This window comes from Lepisma saccharinum, unplaced genomic scaffold, assembly GCF_977018435.1.
Source record: "Lepisma saccharinum unplaced genomic scaffold, izLepSacc3.1 HAP1_SCAFFOLD_35, whole genome shotgun sequence".
Taxonomy (NCBI): Eukaryota; Metazoa; Arthropoda; class Insecta; order Zygentoma; family Lepismatidae; genus Lepisma; species Lepisma saccharinum.
Genome location: NW_028142899.1, coordinates 4,251,268 through 4,270,349, shown reverse-complemented (window position 1 = coordinate 4,270,349; position 19,082 = coordinate 4,251,268).

Below are 19,082 nucleotides of genomic sequence, written 5' to 3'. Positions count from 1 at the left end.
ATTGAGTGTAAAATCGCTTCTGTATCTGCTATAGTAACGGAGATATGCGATTTTGAAATTTTATATAATGTTTTTGTAAAACGTGAAGCCTAAGGATGTATAACATTGTTTCAACAATCAAAGTGGTTATTTCAAATCTCCACGACGACTACTACAATGAAGCACAAATATATTGCTTACTTTTTTGTTATGAGAGTTTCCATGGTAACTAATCATGAATATTACACATGGATTAAATTTTTCCTGATGAGCCTATAGAGAGCATCGACCTGATTACATTGAGTGTAAAATCACTTCTGAATCTTCTATAGAAACGGAGATATACGAGTTTGAAATTTTTTATAATGTTTTTTCAAAACGTGAGGCCTTAGTATGCATTACACTGTTTCAACAATCAAACAGGTTATTTCAAATCTCCACGACGACGCCTACAATCCTGCACAAATAGATTGTTTACTTTATTGTTATGAGAGTTTTCATGGCAACTAAGAATGAATATTACACATGGAATAAATTTTTCCTGATGAGCCTATAGAGAACTTCGACCTGATTAGATTGAGTGTAAAATCCCTTCTGTATATTCTATAGTAACGGAGATTTGCGAGTTTGAAATTTTATATAATGTTTTTTCAAAACGTGAGGCCTTAGTATGCATTACACTGTTTCAACAATCAAACTGGTTATTTCAAATCTCCACGACGACGCCTACAATCCTGCACAAATAGATTGTTTACTTTATTGTTATGAGAGTTTCCATGGTAACTAAGCATGAATATTACACATGGATTAAATTTTTTACTGATGAGCCAATAGAGAACATCGACCTGATTACATTGAGTGTAAAATCACTTCTGAATCTTCTATAGAAACGGAGATATACGAGTTTGAAATTTTTTATAATGTTTTTTCAAAACGTGAGGCCTTAGTATGCATTACACTGTTTCAACAATCAAACAGGTTATTTCAAATCTCCACGACGACGCCTACAATCCTGCACAAATAGATTGTTTACTTTATTGTTATGAGAGTTTCGATGGTAACTAAGCATGAATATTACACATGGATTAAATTTTTCCTGATGAGCCTATAGAGAACTTCGACCTGATTAGATTGAGTGTAAAATCCCTTCTGTATATTCTATAGTAACGGAGATTTGCGAGTTTGAAATTTTATATAATGTTTTTTCAAAACGTGAGGCCTTAGTATGCATTACACTGTTTCAACAATCAAACTGGTTATTTGAAATCTCCACGACGACGCCTACAATCCTGCACAAATAGATTGTTTACTTTATTGTTATGAGAGTTTCCATGGTAACTAAGCATGAATATTACACATGGATTAAATTTTTCCTGATGAGCCTATAGAGACCTTCGACCTGATTACATTGAGTGGAAAATCACTTTTGTATCTTCTTTAGTAAAGGCGATATGCGAGTTTGAAATTTTATATAATGTTTTTGTAAAACGTGAAGCCTAAGGATGTATAACATTTTTTCAACAATCAAAGTGGTTATTTCAAATCTCCACGACGACTACTACAATGAAGCACAAATATATTGCTTACTTTTTTGTTATGAGAGTTTCCATGGTAACTAAGCATGAATATTACACATGGATTAAATTTTTCCTGATGAGCCTATAGAGAGCTTCGACCTGATTACATTGAGTGTAAAATCACTTCTGTATATTCTATAGTAACATAGATATACGAGTTTCAAATTTTATATGAGGTTTTTTTCAAAACGTGAGTCCTTAGTATGCATTACATTGTTTCAACAATCAAACTGGTTATTTGAAATCTCCACGACGACGCCTACAATCCTGCACAAATAGATTGTTTACTTTATTGTTATGAGAGTTTCCATGGTAACTAAGCATGAATATTACACATGGAATAAATTTTTCCTGATGAGCCTATAGAGACCTTCGACCTGATTAGATTGAGTGTAAAATCCATTCTGTATATTCTATAGTAACGGAGATTTGCGAGTTTGAAATTTTATATAATGTTTTTTCAAAACGTGAGGCCTTAGTATGGCTTACACTGTTTCAACAATCAAACTGGTTATTTCAAATCTCCACGACGACTACTACAATGAAGGACAAATATATTGTTTACTTTTTTGTTATGAGAGTTTCCATGGTAACTAAGCATGAATATTACACATGGATTAAATTTTTTACTGATGAGCCAATAGAGAATTTCGACCTGATTACATTGAGTGTAAAATCGCTTCTGTATCTGCTATAGTAACGGAGATATGCGATTTTGAAATTTTATATAATGTTTTTGTAAAACGTGAAGCCTAAGGATGTATAACATTGTTTCAACAATCAAAGTGGTTATTTCAAATCTCCACGACGACTACTACAATGAAGCACAAATATATTGCTTACTTTTTTGTTATGAGAGTTTCCATGGTAACTAATCATGAATATTACACATGGATTAAATTTTTCCTGATGAGCCTATAGAGAGCATCGACCTGATTACATTGAGTGTAAAATCACTTCTGAATCTTCTATAGAAACGGAGATATACGAGTTTGAAATTTTTTATAATGTTTTTTCAAAACGTGAGGCCTTAGTATGCATTACACTGTTTCAACAATCAAACAGGTTATTTCAAATCTCCACGACGACGCCTACAATCCTGCACAAATAGATTGTTTACTTTATTGTTATGAGAGTTTTCATGGCAACTAAGAATGAATATTACACATGGAATAAATTTTTCCTGATGAGCCTATAGAGAACTTCGACCTGATTAGATTGAGTGTAAAATCCCTTCTGTATATTCTATAGTAACGGAGATTTGCGAGTTTGAAATTTTATATAATGTTTTTTCAAAACGTGAGGCCTTAGTATGCATTACACTGTTTCAACAATCAAACTGGTTATTTCAAATCTCCACGACGACGCCTACAATCCTGCACAAATAGATTGTTTACTTTATTGTTATGAGAGTTTCCATGGTAACTAAGCATGAATATTACACATGGATTAAATTTTTTACTGATGAGCCAATAGAGAACATCGACCTGATTACATTGAGTGTAAAATCACTTCTGAATCTTCTATAGAAACGGAGATATACGAGTTTGAAATTTTTTATAATGTTTTTTCAAAACGTGAGGCCTTAGTATGCATTACACTGTTTCAACAATCAAACAGGTTATTTCAAATCTCCACGACGACGCCTACAATCCTGCACAAATAGATTGTTTACTTTATTGTTATGAGAGTTTCGATGGTAACTAAGCATGAATATTACACATGGATTAAATTTTTCCTGATGAGCCTATAGAGAACTTCGACCTGATTAGATTGAGTGTAAAATCCCTTCTGTATATTCTATAGTAACGGAGATTTGCGAGTTTGAAATTTTATATAATGTTTTTTCAAAACGTGAGGCCTTAGTATGCATTACACTGTTTCAACAATCAAACTGGTTATTTGAAATCTCCACGACGACGCCTACAATCCTGCACAAATAGATTGTTTACTTTATTGTTATGAGAGTTTCCATGGTAACTAAGCATGAATATTACACATGGATTAAATTTTTCCTGATGAGCCTATAGAGACCTTCGACCTGATTACATTGAGTGGAAAATCACTTTTGTATCTTCTTTAGTAAAGGCGATATGCGAGTTTGAAATTTTATATAATGTTTTTGTAAAACGTGAAGCCTAAGGATGTATAACATTGTTTCAACAATCAAAGTGGTTATTTCAAATCTCCACGACGACTACTACAATGAAGCACAAATATATTGCTTACTTTTTTGTTATGAGAGTTTCCATGGTAACTAATCATGAATATTACACATGGATTAAATTTTTCCTGATGAGCCTATAGAGAGCATCGACCTGATTACATTGAGTGTAAAATCACTTCTGAATCTTCTATAGAAACGGAGATATACGAGTTTGAAATTTTTTATAATGTTTTTTCAAAACGTGAGGCCTTAGTATGCATTACACTGTTTCAACAATCAAACAGGTTATTTCAAATCTCCACGACGACGCCTACAATCCTGCACAAATAGATTGTTTACTTTATTGTTATGAGAGTTTTCATGGCAACTAAGAATGAATATTACACATGGAATAAATTTTTCCTGATGAGCCTATAGAGAACTTCGACCTGATTAGATTGAGTGTAAAATCCCTTCTGTATATTCTATAGTAACGGAGATTTGCGAGTTTGAAATTTTATATAATGTTTTTTCAAAACGTGAGGCCTTAGTATGCATTACACTGTTTCAACAATCAAACTGGTTATTTCAAATCTCCACGACGACGCCTACAATCCTGCACAAATAGATTGTTTACTTTATTGTTATGAGAGTTTCCATGGTAACTAAGCATGAATATTACACATGGATTAAATTTTTTACTGATGAGCCAATAGAGAACATCGACCTGATTACATTGAGTGTAAAATCACTTCTGAATCTTCTATAGAAACGGAGATATACGAGTTTGAAATTTTTTATAATGTTTTTTCAAAACGTGAGGCCTTAGTATGCATTACACTGTTTCAACAATCAAACAGGTTATTTCAAATCTCCACGACGACGCCTACAATCCTGCACAAATAGATTGTTTACTTTATTGTTATGAGAGTTTCGATGGTAACTAAGCATGAATATTACACATGGATTAAATTTTTCCTGATGAGCCTATAGAGAACTTCGACCTGATTAGATTGAGTGTAAAATCCCTTCTGTATATTCTATAGTAACGGAGATTTGCGAGTTTGAAATTTTATATAATGTTTTTTCAAAACGTGAGGCCTTAGTATGCATTACACTGTTTCAACAATCAAACTGGTTATTTGAAATCTCCACGACGACGCCTACAATCCTGCACAAATAGATTGTTTACTTTATTGTTATGAGAGTTTCCATGGTAACTAAGCATGAATATTACACATGGATTAAATTTTTCCTGATGAGCCTATAGAGACCTTCGACCTGATTACATTGAGTGGAAAATCACTTTTGTATCTTCTTTAGTAAAGGCGATATGCGAGTTTGAAATTTTATATAATGTTTTTGTAAAACGTGAAGCCTAAGGATGTATAACATTTTTTCAACAATCAAAGTGGTTATTTCAAATCTCCACGACGACTACTACAATGAAGCACAAATATATTGCTTACTTTTTTGTTATGAGAGTTTCCATGGTAACTAAGCATGAATATTACACATGGATTAAATTTTTCCTGATGAGCCTATAGAGAGCTTCGACCTGATTACATTGAGTGTAAAATCACTTCTGAATCTTCTATAGAAACGGAGATATACGAGTTTGAAATTTTTTATAATGTTTTTTTCAAAACGTGAGGCCTTAGTATGCATTACACTGTTTCAACAATCAAACAGGTTATTTCAAATCTCCACGACGACGCCTACAATCCTGCACAAATAGATTGTTTACTTTATTGTTATGAGAGTTTTCATGGCAACTAAGCATGAATATTACACATGGAATAAATTTTTCCTGATGATCCTATAGAGAACTTCGACCTGATTAGATTGAGTGTAAAATCCCTTCTGTATCTTCTATAGTAACATAGATATACGATTTTCAAATTTTATATGAGGTTTTTTTCAAAACGTGAGTCCTTAGTATGCATTACATTGTTTCAACAATCAAACTGGTTATTTGAAATCTCCACGACGACGCCTACAATCCTGCACAAATAGATTGTTTACTTTATTGTTATGAGAGTTTCGATGGTAACTAAGCATGAATATTACACATGGATTAAATTTTTCCTGATGAGCCTATAGAGACCTTCGACCTGATTACATTGAGTGGAAAATCACTTTTGTATCTTCTTTAGTAAAGGCGATATGCGAGTTTGAAATTTTATAAAATGTTTTTGTAAAACGTGAAGCCTTAGTATGCATTACACTGTTTCAACAATCAAAGTGGTTATTTCAAATCTTCACGACGACTACTACAATCAAGCACAAATATATTGTTTACTTTTTTGTTATGAGAGTTTTCATGGCAACTAAGCATGAATATTACACATGGAATAAATTTTTCCTGATGAGCCTATAGAGAACTTCGACCTGATTAGATTGAGTGTAAGATCCCTTCTGTATATTCTATAGTAACGGAGATTTGCGAGTTTGAAATTTTATATAATGTTTTTTCAAAACGTGAGGCCTTAGTATGCATTACACTGTTTCAACAATCAAACTGGTTATTTCAAATCTCCACGACGACGCCTACAATCCTGCACAAATAGATTGTTTACTTTATTGTTATGAGAGTTTTCATGGCAACTAAGCATGAATATTACACATGGAATAAATTTTTCCTGATGAGCCTATAGAGAACTTCGACCTGATTAGATTGAGTGTAAAATCCCTTCTGTATCTTCTATAGTAACATAGATATACGAGTTTCAAATTTTATATGAGGTTTTTTTCAAAACGTGAGTCCTTAGTATGCATTACATTGTTTCAACAATCAAACTGGTTATTTGAAATCTCCACGACGACGCCTACAATCCTGCACAAATAGATTGTTTACTTTATTGTTATGAGAGTTTCCATGGTAACTAAGCATGAATATTAAACATGGATTAAATTTTTCCTGATGAGCCTATAGAGACCTTCGACCTGATTACATTGAGTGGAAAATCACTTTTGTATCTTCTTTAGTAAAGGCGATATGCGAGTTTGAAATTTTATATAATGTTTTTGTAAAACGTGAAGCCTTAGTATGCATTACACTGTTTCAACAATCAAAGTGGTTATTTCAAATCTTCACGACGACTACTACAATCAAGCACAAATATATTGTTTACTTTTTTGTTATGAGAGATTTCATGGCAACTAAGCATGAATATTACACATGGAATAAATTTTTCATGATGAGCCTATAGAGACCTTCGACCTGATTAGATTGAGTGTAAAATCCCTTCTGTATCTTCTATAGTAACATAGATATACGAGTTTCAAATTTTATATGAGGTTTTTTTCAAAACGTGAGTCCTTAGTATGCATTACATTGTTTCAACAATCAAACTGGTTATTTGAAATCTCCACGACGACGCCTACAATCCTGCACAAATAGATTGTTTACTTTATTGTTATGAGAGTTTCCATGGTAACTAAGCATGAATATTACACATGGAATAAATTTTTCCTGATGAGCCTATAGAGACCTTCGACCTGATTAGATTGAGTGTAAAATCCATTCTGTATATTCTATAGTAACGGAGATTTGCGAGTTTGAAATTTTATATAATGTTTTTTCAAAACGTGAGGCCTTAGTATGGCTTACACTGTTTCAACAATCAAACTGGTTATTTCAAATCTCCACGACGACTACTACAATGAAGGACAAATATATTGTTTACTTTTTTGTTATGAGAGTTTCCATGGTAACTAAGCATGAATATTACACATGGATTAAATTTTTTACTGATGAGCCAATAGAGAATTTCGACCTGATTACATTGAGTGTAAAATCGCTTCTGTATCTGCTATAGTAACGGAGATATGCGATTTTGAAATTTTATATAATGTTTTTGTAAAACGTGAAGCCTAAGGATGTATAACATTGTTTCAACAATCAAAGTGGTTATTTCAAATCTCCACGACGACTACTACAATGAAGCACAAATATATTGCTTACTTTTTTGTTATGAGAGTTTCCATGGTAACTAATCATGAATATTACACATGGATTAAATTTTTCCTGATGAGCCTATAGAGAGCATCGACCTGATTACATTGAGTGTAAAATCACTTCTGAATCTTCTATAGAAACGGAGATATACGAGTTTGAAATTTTTTATAATGTTTTTTCAAAACGTGAGGCCTTAGTATGCATTACACTGTTTCAACAATCAAACAGGTTATTTCAAATCTCCACGACGACGCCTACAATCCTGCACAAATAGATTGTTTACTTTATTGTTATGAGAGTTTTCATGGCAACTAAGAATGAATATTACACATGGAATAAATTTTTCCTGATGAGCCTATAGAGAACTTCGACCTGATTAGATTGAGTGTAAAATCCCTTCTGTATATTCTATAGTAACGGAGATTTGCGAGTTTGAAATTTTATATAATGTTTTTTCAAAACGTGAGGCCTTAGTATGCATTACACTGATTCAACAATCAAACTGGTTATTTCAAATCTCCACGACGACGCCTACAATCCTGCACAAATAGATTGTTTACTTTATTGTTATGAGAGTTTCCATGGTAACTAAGCATGAATATTACACATGGATTAAATTTTTTACTGATGAGCCAATAGAGAACATCGACCTGATTACATTGAGTGTAAAATCACTTCTGAATCTTCTATAGAAACGGAGATATACGAGTTTGAAATTTTTTATAATGTTTTTTCAAAACGTGAGGCCTTAGTATGCATTACACTGTTTCAACAATCAAACAGGTTATTTCAAATCTCCACGACGACGCCTACAATCCTGCACAAATAGATTGTTTACTTTATTGTTATGAGAGTTTCGATGGTAACTAAGCATGAATATTACACATGGATTAAATTTTTCCTGATGAGCCTATAGAGAACTTCGACCTGATTAGATTGAGTGTAAAATCCCTTCTGTATATTCTATAGTAACGGAGATTTGCGAGTTTGAAATTTTATATAATGTTTTTTCAAAACGTGAGGCCTTAGTATGCATTACACTGTTTCAACAATCAAACTGGTTATTTGAAATCTCCACGACGACGCCTACAATCCTGCACAAATAGATTGTTTACTTTATTGTTATGAGAGTTTCCATGGTAACTAAGCATGAATATTACACATGGATTAAATTTTTCCTGATGAGCCTATAGAGACCTTCGACCTGATTACATTGAGTGGAAAATCACTTTTGTATCTTCTTTAGTAAAGGCGATATGCGAGTTTGAAATTTTATATAATGTTTTTGTAAAACGTGAAGCCTAAGGATGTATAACATTTTTTCAACAATCAAAGTGGTTATTTCAAATCTCCACGACGACTACTACAATGAAGCACAAATATATTGCTTACTTTTTTGTTATGAGAGTTTCCATGGTAACTAAGCATGAATATTACACATGGATTAAATTTTTCCTGATGAGCCTATAGAGAGCTTCGACCTGATTACATTGAGTGTAAAATCACTTCTGAATCTTCTATAGAAACGGAGATATACGAGTTTGAAATTTTTTATAATGTTTTTTCAAAACGTGAGGCCTTAGTATGCCTTACACTGTTTCAACAATCAAACAGGTTATTTCAAATCTCCACGACGACGCCTACAATCCTGCACAAATAGATTGTTTACTTTATTGTTATGAGAGTTTTCATGGCAACTAAGCATGAATATTACACATGGAATAAATTTTTCCTGATGATCCTATAGAGAACTTCGACCTGATTAGATTGAGTGTAAAATCCCTTCTGTATCTTCTATAGTAACATAGATATACGAGTTTCAAATTTTATATGAGGTTTTTTTCAAAACGTGAGTCCTTAGTATGCATTACATTGTTTCAACAATCAAACTGGTTATTTGAAATCTCCACGACGACGCCTACAATCCTGCACAAATAGATTGTTTACTTTATTGTTATGAGAGTTTCGATGGTAACTAAGCATGAATATTACACATGGATTAAATTTTTCCTGATGAGCCTATAGAGACCTTCGACCTGATTACATTGAGTGGAAAATCACTTTTGTATCTTCTTTAGTAAAGGCGATATGCGAGTTTGAAATTTTATAAAATGTTTTTGTAAAACGTGAAGCCTTAGTATGCATTACACTGTTTCAACAATCAAAGTGGTTATTTCAAATCTTCACGACGACTACTACAATCAAGCACAAATATATTGTTTACTTTTTTGTTATGAGAGTTTTCATGGCAACTAAGCATGAATATTACACATGGAATAAATTTTTCCTGATGAGCCTATAGAGAACTTCGACCTGATTAGATTGAGTGTAAGATCCCTTCTGTATATTCTATAGTAACGGAGATTTGCGAGTTTGAAATTTTATATAATGTTTTTTCAAAACGTGAGGCCTTAGTATGCATTACACTGTTTCAACAATCAAACTGGTTATTTCAAATCTCCACGACGACGCCTACAATCCTGCACAAATAGATTGTTTACTTTATTGTTATGAGAGTTTTCATGGCAACTAAGCATGAATATTACACATGGAATAAATTTTTCCTGATGAGCCTATAGAGAACTTCGACCTGATTAGATTGAGTGTAAAATCCCTTCTGTATCTTCTATAGTAACATAGATATACGAGTTTCAAATTTTATATGAGGTTTTTTTCAAAACGTGAGTCCTTAGTATGCATTACATTGTTTCAACAATCAAACTGGTTATTTGAAATCTCCACGACGACGCCTACAATCCTGCACAAATAGATTGTTTACTTTATTGTTATGAGAGTTTCCATGGTAACTAAGCATGAATATTAAACATGGATTAAATTTTTCCTGATGAGCCTATAGAGACCTTCGACCTGATTACATTGAGTGGAAAATCACTTTTGTATCTTCTTTAGTAAAGGCGATATGCGAGTTTGAAATTTTATATAATGTTTTTGTAAAACGTGAAGCCTTAGTATGCATTACACTGTTTCAACAATCAAAGTGGTTATTTCAAATCTTCACGACGACTACTACAATCAAGCACAAATATATTGTTTACTTTTTTGTTATGAGAGATTTCATGGCAACTAAGCATGAATATTACACATGGAATAAATTTTTCATGATGAGCCTATAGAGACCTTCGACCTGATTAGATTGAGTGTAAAATCCCTTCTGTATATTCTATAGTAACGGAGATTTGCGAGTTTGAAATTTTATATAATGTTTTTTTCAAAACGTGAGGCCTTAGTATGCAATACACTGTTTCAACAACCAAACTGGTTATTTCAAATCTCCACGACGACGCCTACAATAATGCACAAATAGATTGTTTACTTTATTGCTATGAGAGTTTCCATGGTAACTAAGCATGAATATTACACATGGATTAAATTTTTTACTGATGAGCCAATAGAGAACATCGACCTGATTACATTGAGTGTAAAATCGCTTCTGTATCTTCTATAGTAACGGAGATATGCGATTTTGAAATTTTATATAATGTTTTTGTAAAACGTGAAGCCTAAGGATGTATTACATTGTTTCAACAATCAAAGTGGTTATTTCAAATCTCCACGACGACTACTACAATGAAGGACAAATATATTGTTTACTTTTTTGATATGAGAGTTTCCATGGTAACTAAGCATGAATATTACACATGGATTAAATTTTTTACTGATGAGCCAATAGAGAATTTCGACCTGATTACATTGAGTGTAAAATCGCCTCTGTATCTGTTATAGTAACGGAGATATGCGATTTTGAAATTTTATATAATGTTTTTGTAAAACGTGAAGCCTAAGGATGTATAACATTGTTTCAACAATCAAAGTGGTTATTTCAAATCTCCACGACGACTACTACAATGAAGCACAAATATATTGCTTACTTTCTTGTTATGAGAGTTTCCATGGTAACTAAGCATGAATATTACACATGGATTAAATTTTTCCTGATGAGCCTATAGAGAGCTTCGACCTGATTACATTGAGTGTAAAATCACTTCTGAATCTTCTATAGAAACGGAGATATACGAGTTTGAAATTTTTTATAATGTTTTTTCAAAACGTGAGGCCTTAGTATGCATTACACTGTTTCAACAATCAAACAGGTTATTTCAAATCTCCACGACGACGCCTACAATCCTGCACAAATAGATTGTTTACTTTATTGTTATGAGAGTTTCGATGGTAACTAAGCATGAATATTACACATGGATTAAATTTTTCCTGATGAGCCTATAGAGAACTTCGACCTGATTAGATTGAGTGTAAAATCCCTTCTGTATATTCTATAGTAACGGAGATTTGCGAGTTTGAAATTTTATATAATGTTTTTTCAAAACGTGAGGCCTTAGTATGCATTACACTGTTTCAACAATCAAACTGGTTATTTGAAATCTCCACGACGACGCCTACAATCCTGCACAAATAGATTGTTTACTTTATTGTTATGAGAGTTTCCATGGTAACTAAGCATGAATATTACACATGGATTAAATTTTTCCTGATGAGCCTATAGAGACCTTCGACCTGATTACATTGAGTGGAAAATCACTTTTGTATCTTCTTTAGTAAAGGCGATATGCGAGTTTGAAATTTTATATAATGTTTTTGTAAAACGTGAAGCCTAAGGATGTATAACATTTTTTCAACAATCAAAGTGGTTATTTCAAATCTCCACGACGACTACTACAATGAAGCACAAATATATTGCTTACTTTTTTGTTATGAGAGTTTCCATGGTAACTAAGCATGAATATTACACATGGATTAAATTTTTCCTGATGAGCCTATAGAGAGCTTCGACCTGATTACATTGAGTGTAAAATCACTTCTGAATCTTCTATAGAAACGGAGATATACGAGTTTGAAATTTTTTATAATGTTTTTTCAAAACGTGAGGCCTTAGTATGCATTACACTGTTTCAACAATCAAACAGGTTATTTCAAATCTCCACGACGACGCCTACAATCCTGCACAAATAGATTGTTTACTTTATTGTTATGAGAGTTTTCATGGCAACTAAGCATGAATATTACACATGGAATAAATTTTTCCTGATGATCCTATAGAGAACTTCGACCTGATTAGATTGAGTGTAAAATCCCTTCTGTATCTTCTATAGTAACATAGATATACGAGTTTCAAATTTTATATGAGGTTTTTTTCAAAACGTGAGTCCTTAGTATGCATTACATTGTTTCAACAATCAAACTGGTTATTTGAAATCTCCACGACGACGCCTACAATCCTGCACAAATAGATTGTTTACTTTATTGTTATGAGAGTTTCGATGGTAACTAAGCATGAATATTACACATGGATTAAATTTTTCCTGATGAGCCTATAGAGACCTTCGACCTGATTACATTGAGTGGAAAATCACTTTTGTATCTTCTTTAGTAAAGGCGATATGCGAGTTTGAAATTTTATAAAATGTTTTTGTAAAACGTGAAGCCTTAGTATGCATTACACTGTTTCAACAATCAAAGTGGTTATTTCAAATCTTCACGACGACTACTACAATCAAGCACAAATATATTGTTTACTTTTTTGTTATGAGAGTTTTCATGGCAACTAAGCATGAATATTACACATGGAATAAATTTTTCCTGATGAGCCTATAGAGAACTTCGACCTGATTAGATTGAGTGTAAGATCCCTTCTGTATATTCTATAGTAACGGAGATTTGCGAGTTTGAAATTTTATATAATGTTTTTTCAAAACGTGAGGCCTTAGTATGCATTACACTGTTTCAACAATCAAACTGGTTATTTCAAATCTCCACGACGACGCCTACAATCCTGCACAAATAGATTGTTTACTTTATTGTTATGAGAGTTTTCATGGCAACTAAGCATGAATATTACACATGGAATAAATTTTTCCTGATGAGCCTATAGAGAACTTCGACCTGATTAGATTGAGTGTAAAATCCCTTCTGTATCTTCTATAGTAACATAGATATACGAGTTTCAAATTTTATATGAGGTTTTTTTCAAAACGTGAGTCCTTAGTATGCATTACATTGTTTCAACAATCAAACTGGTTATTTGAAATCTCCACGACGACGCCTACAATCCTGCACAAATAGATTGTTTACTTTATTGTTATGAGAGTTTCCATGGTAACTAAGCATGAATATTAAACATGGATTAAATTTTTCCTGATGAGCCTATAGAGACCTTCGACCTGATTACATTGAGTGGAAAATCACTTTTGTATCTTCTTTAGTAAAGGCGATATGCGAGTTTGAAATTTTATATAATGTTTTTGTAAAACGTGAAGCCTTAGTATGCATTACACTGTTTCAACAATCAAAGTGGTTATTTCAAATCTTCACGACGACTACTACAATCAAGCACAAATATATTGTTTACTTTTTTGTTATGAGAGTTTTCATGGCAACTAAGCATGAATATTACACATGGAATAAATTTTTCATGATGATCCTATAGAGACCTTCGACCTGATTAGATTGAGTGTAAAATCCCTTCTGTATATTCTATAGTAACGGAGATTTGCGAGTTTGAAATTTTATATAATGTTTTTTCAAAACGTGAGGCCTTAGTATGCAATACACTGTTTCAACAACCAAACTGGTTATTTCAAATCTCCACGACGACGCCTACAATAATGCACAAATAGATTGTTTACTTTATTGTTATGAGAGTTTCCATGGTAACTAAGCATGAATATTACACATGGATTAAATTTTTACTGATGAGCCAATAGAGAACATCGACCTGATTACATTGAGTGTAAAATCGCTTCTGTATCTTCTATAGTAACGGAGATATGCGATTTTGAAATTTTATATAATGTTTTTGTAAAACGTGAAGCCTAAGGATGTATTACATTGTTTCAACAATCAAAGTGGTTATTTCAAATCTCCACGACGACTACTACAATGAAGGACAAATATATTGTTTACTTTTTTGTTATTTGGAGTTTCCATGGTAACTAAGCATGAATATTACACATGGATTAAATTTTTTACTGATGAGCCAATAGAGAATTTCGACCTGATTACATTGAGTGTAAAATCGCCTCTGTATCTGTTATAGTAACGGAGATATGCGATTTTGAAATTTTATATAATGTTTTTGTAAAACGTGAAGCCTAAGGATGTATAACATTGTTTCAACAATCAAAGTGGTTATTTCAAATCTCCACGACGACTACTACAATGAAGCACAAATATATTGCTTACTTTCTTGTTATGAGAGTTTCCATGGTAACTAAGCATGAATATTACACATGGATTAAATTTTTCCTGATGAGCCTATAGAGAGCTTCGACCTGATTACATTGAGTGTAAAATCACTTCTGAATCTTCTATAGAAACGGAGATATACGAGTTTGAAATTTTTTATAATGTTTTTTCAAAACGTGAGGCCTTAGTATGCATTACACTGTTTCAACAATCAAACAGGTTATTTCAAATCTCCACGACGACGCCTACAATCCTGCACAAATAGATTGTTTACTTTATTGTTATGAGAGTTTCCATGGTAACTAAGCATGAATATTACACATGGATTAAATTTTTCCTGATGAGCCTATAGAGAACTTCGACCTGATTAGATTGAGTGTAAAATCCCTTCTGTATATTCTATAGTAACGGAGATTTGCGAGTTTGAAATTTTATATAATGTTTTTTCAAAACGTGAGGCCTTAGTATGCATTACACTGTTTCAACAATCAAACTGGTTATTTCAAATCTCCACGACGACGCCTACAATCCTGCACAAATAGATTGTTTACTTTATTGTTATGAGAGTTTTCATGGCAACTAAGCATGAATATTACACATGGAATAAATTTTTCCTGATGAGCCTATAGAGAACTTCGACCTGATTAGATTGAGTGTAAAATCCCTTCTGTATCTTCTATAGTAACATAGATATACGAGTTTCAAATTTTATATGAGGTTTTTTTCAAAACGTGAGTCCTTAGTATGCATTACATTGTTTCAACAATCAAACTGGTTATTTGAAATCTCCACGACGACGCCTACAATCCTGCACAAATAGATTGTTTACTTTATTGTTATGAGAGTTTCCATGGTAACTAAGCATGAATATTACACATGGATTAAATTTTTCCTGATGAGCCTATAGAGAACTTCGACCTGATTAGATTGAGTGTAAAATCCCTTCTGTATATTCTATAGTAACGGAGATTTGCGAGTTTGAAATTTTATATAATGTTTTTTCAAAACGTGAGGCCTTAGTATGGCTTACACTGTTTCAACAATCAAACTGGTTATTTCAAATCTCCACGACGACTACTACAATGAAGGACAAATATATTGTTTACTTTTTTGTTATGAGAGTTTCCATGGTAACTAAGCATGAATATTACACATGGATTAAATTTTTTACTGATGAGCCAATAGAGAATTTCGACCTGATTACATTGAGTGTAAAATCGCTTCTGTATCTGCTATAGTAACGGAGATATGCGATTTTGAAATTTTATATAATGTTTTTGTAAAACGTGAAGCCTAAGGATGTATAACATTGTTTCAACAATCAAAGTGGTTATTTCAAATCTCCACGACGACTACTACAATGAAGCACAAATATATTGCTTACTTTTTTGTTATGAGAGTTTCCATGGTAACTAATCATGAATATTACACATGGATTAAATTTTTCCTGATGAGCCTATAGAGAGCATCGACCTGATTACATTGAGTGTAAAATCACTTCTGAATCTTCTATAGAAACGGAGATATACGAGTTTGAAATTTTTTATAATGTTTTTTCAAAACGTGAGGCCTTAGTATGCATTACACTGTTTCAACAATCAAACAGGTTATTTCAAATCTCCACGACGACGCCTACAATCCTGCACAAATAGATTGTTTACTTTATTGTTATGAGAGTTTTCATGGCAACTAAGAATGAATATTACACATGGAATAAATTTTTCCTGATGAGCCTATAGAGAACTTCGACCTGATTAGATTGAGTGTAAAATCCCTTCTGTATATTCTATAGTAACGGAGATTTGCGAGTTTGAAATTTTATATAATGTTTTTTCAAAACGTGAGGCCTTAGTATGCATTACACTGTTTCAACAATCAAACTGGTTATTTCAAATCTCCACGACGACGCCTACAATCCTGCACAAATAGATTGTTTACTTTATTGTTATGAGAGTTTTCATGGCAACTAAGCATGAATATTACACATGGAATAAATTTTTCCTGATGAGCCTATAGAGAACTTCGACCTGATTAGATTGAGTGTAAAATCCCTTCTGTATATTCTATAGTAACGGAGATTTGCGAGTTTGAAATTTTATATAATGTTTTTTCAAAACGTGAGGCCTTAGTATGCATTACACTGTTTCAACAATCAAACTGGTTATTTGAAATCTCCACGACGACGCCTACAATCCTGCACAAATAGATTGTTTACTTTATTGTTATGAGAGTTTCCATGGTAACTAAGCATGAATATTACACATGGATTAAATTTTTCCTGATGAGCCTATAGAGACCTTCGACCTGATTACATTGAGTGGAAAATCACTTTTGTATCTTCTTTAGTAAAGGCGATATGCGAGTTTGAAATTTTATATAATGTTTTTGTAAAACGTGAAGCCTTAGTATGCATTACACTGTTTCAACAATCAAAGTGGTTATTTCAAATCTTCACGACGACTACTACAATCAAGCACAAATATATTGTTTACTTTTTTGTTATGAGAGTTTTCATGGCAACTAAGCATGAATATTACACATGGAATAAATTTTTCATGATGAGCCTATAGAGACCTTCGACCTGATTAGATTGAGTGTAAAATCCCTTCTGTATATTCTATAGTAACGGAGATTTGCGAGTTTGAAATTTTATATAATGTTTTTTTCAAAACGTGAGGCCTTAGTATGCAATACACTGTTTCAACAACCAAACTGGTTATTTCAAATCTCCACGACGACGCCTACAATAATGCACAAATAGATTGTTTACTTTATTGCTATGAGAGTTTCCATGGTAACTAAGCATGAATATTACACATGGATTAAATTTTTTACTGATGAGCCAATAGAGAACATCGACCTGATTACATTGAGTGTAAAATCGCTTCTGTATCTTCTATAGTAACGGAGATATGCGATTTTGAAATTTTATATAATGTTTTTGTAAAACGTGAAGCCTAAGGATGTATTACATTGTTTCAACAATCAAAGTGGTTATTTCAAATCTCCACGACGACTACTACAATGAAGGACAAATATATTGTTTACTTTTTTGATATGAGAGTTTCCATGGTAACTAAGCATGAATATTACACATGGATTAAATTTTTTACTGATGAGCCAATAGAGAATTTCGACCTGATTACATTGAGTGTAAAATCGCCTCTGTATCTGTTATAGTAACGGAGATATGCGATTTTGAAATTTTATATAATGTTTTTGTAAAACGTGAAGCCTAAGGATGTATAACATTGTTTCAACAATCAAAGTGGTTATTTCAAATCTCCACGACGACTACTACAATGAAGCACAAATATATTGCTTACTTTCTTGTTATGAGAGTTTCCATGGTAACTAAGCATGAATATTACACATGGATTAAATTTTTCCTGATGAGCCTATAGAGAGCTTCGACCTGATTACATTGAGTGTAAAATCACTTCTGAATCTTCTATAGAAACGGAGATATACGAGTTTGAAATTTTTTATAATGTTTTTTCAAAACGTGAGGCCTTAGTATGCATTACACTGTTTCAACAATCAAACAGGTTATTTCAAATCTCCACGACGACGCCTACAATCCTGCACAAATAGATTGTTTACTTTATTGTTATGAGAGTTTCGATGGTAACTAAGCATGAATATTACACATGGATTAAATTTTTCCTGATGAGCCTATAGAGAACTTCGACCTGATTAGATTGAGTGTAAAATCCCTTCTGTATATTCTATAGTAACGGAGATTTGCGAGTTTGAAATTTTATATAATGTTTTTTCAAAACGTGAGGCCTTAGTATGCATTACACTGTTTCAACAATCAAACTGGTTATTTGAAATCTCCACGACGACGCCTACAATCCTGCACAAATAGATTGTTTACTTTATTGTTATGAGAGTTTCCATGGTAACTAAGCATGAATATTACACATGGATTAAATTTTTCCTGATGAGCCTATAGAGACCTTCGACCTGATTACATTGAGTGGAAAATCACTTTTGTATCTTCTTTAGTAAAGGCGATATGCGAGTTTGAAATTTTATATAATGTTTTTGTAAAACGTGAAGCCTAAGGATGTATAACATTTTTTCAACAATCAAAGTGGTTATTTCAAATCTCCACGACGACTACTACAATGAAGCACAAATATATTGCTTACTTTTTTGTTATGAGAGTTTCCATGGTAACTAAGCATGAATA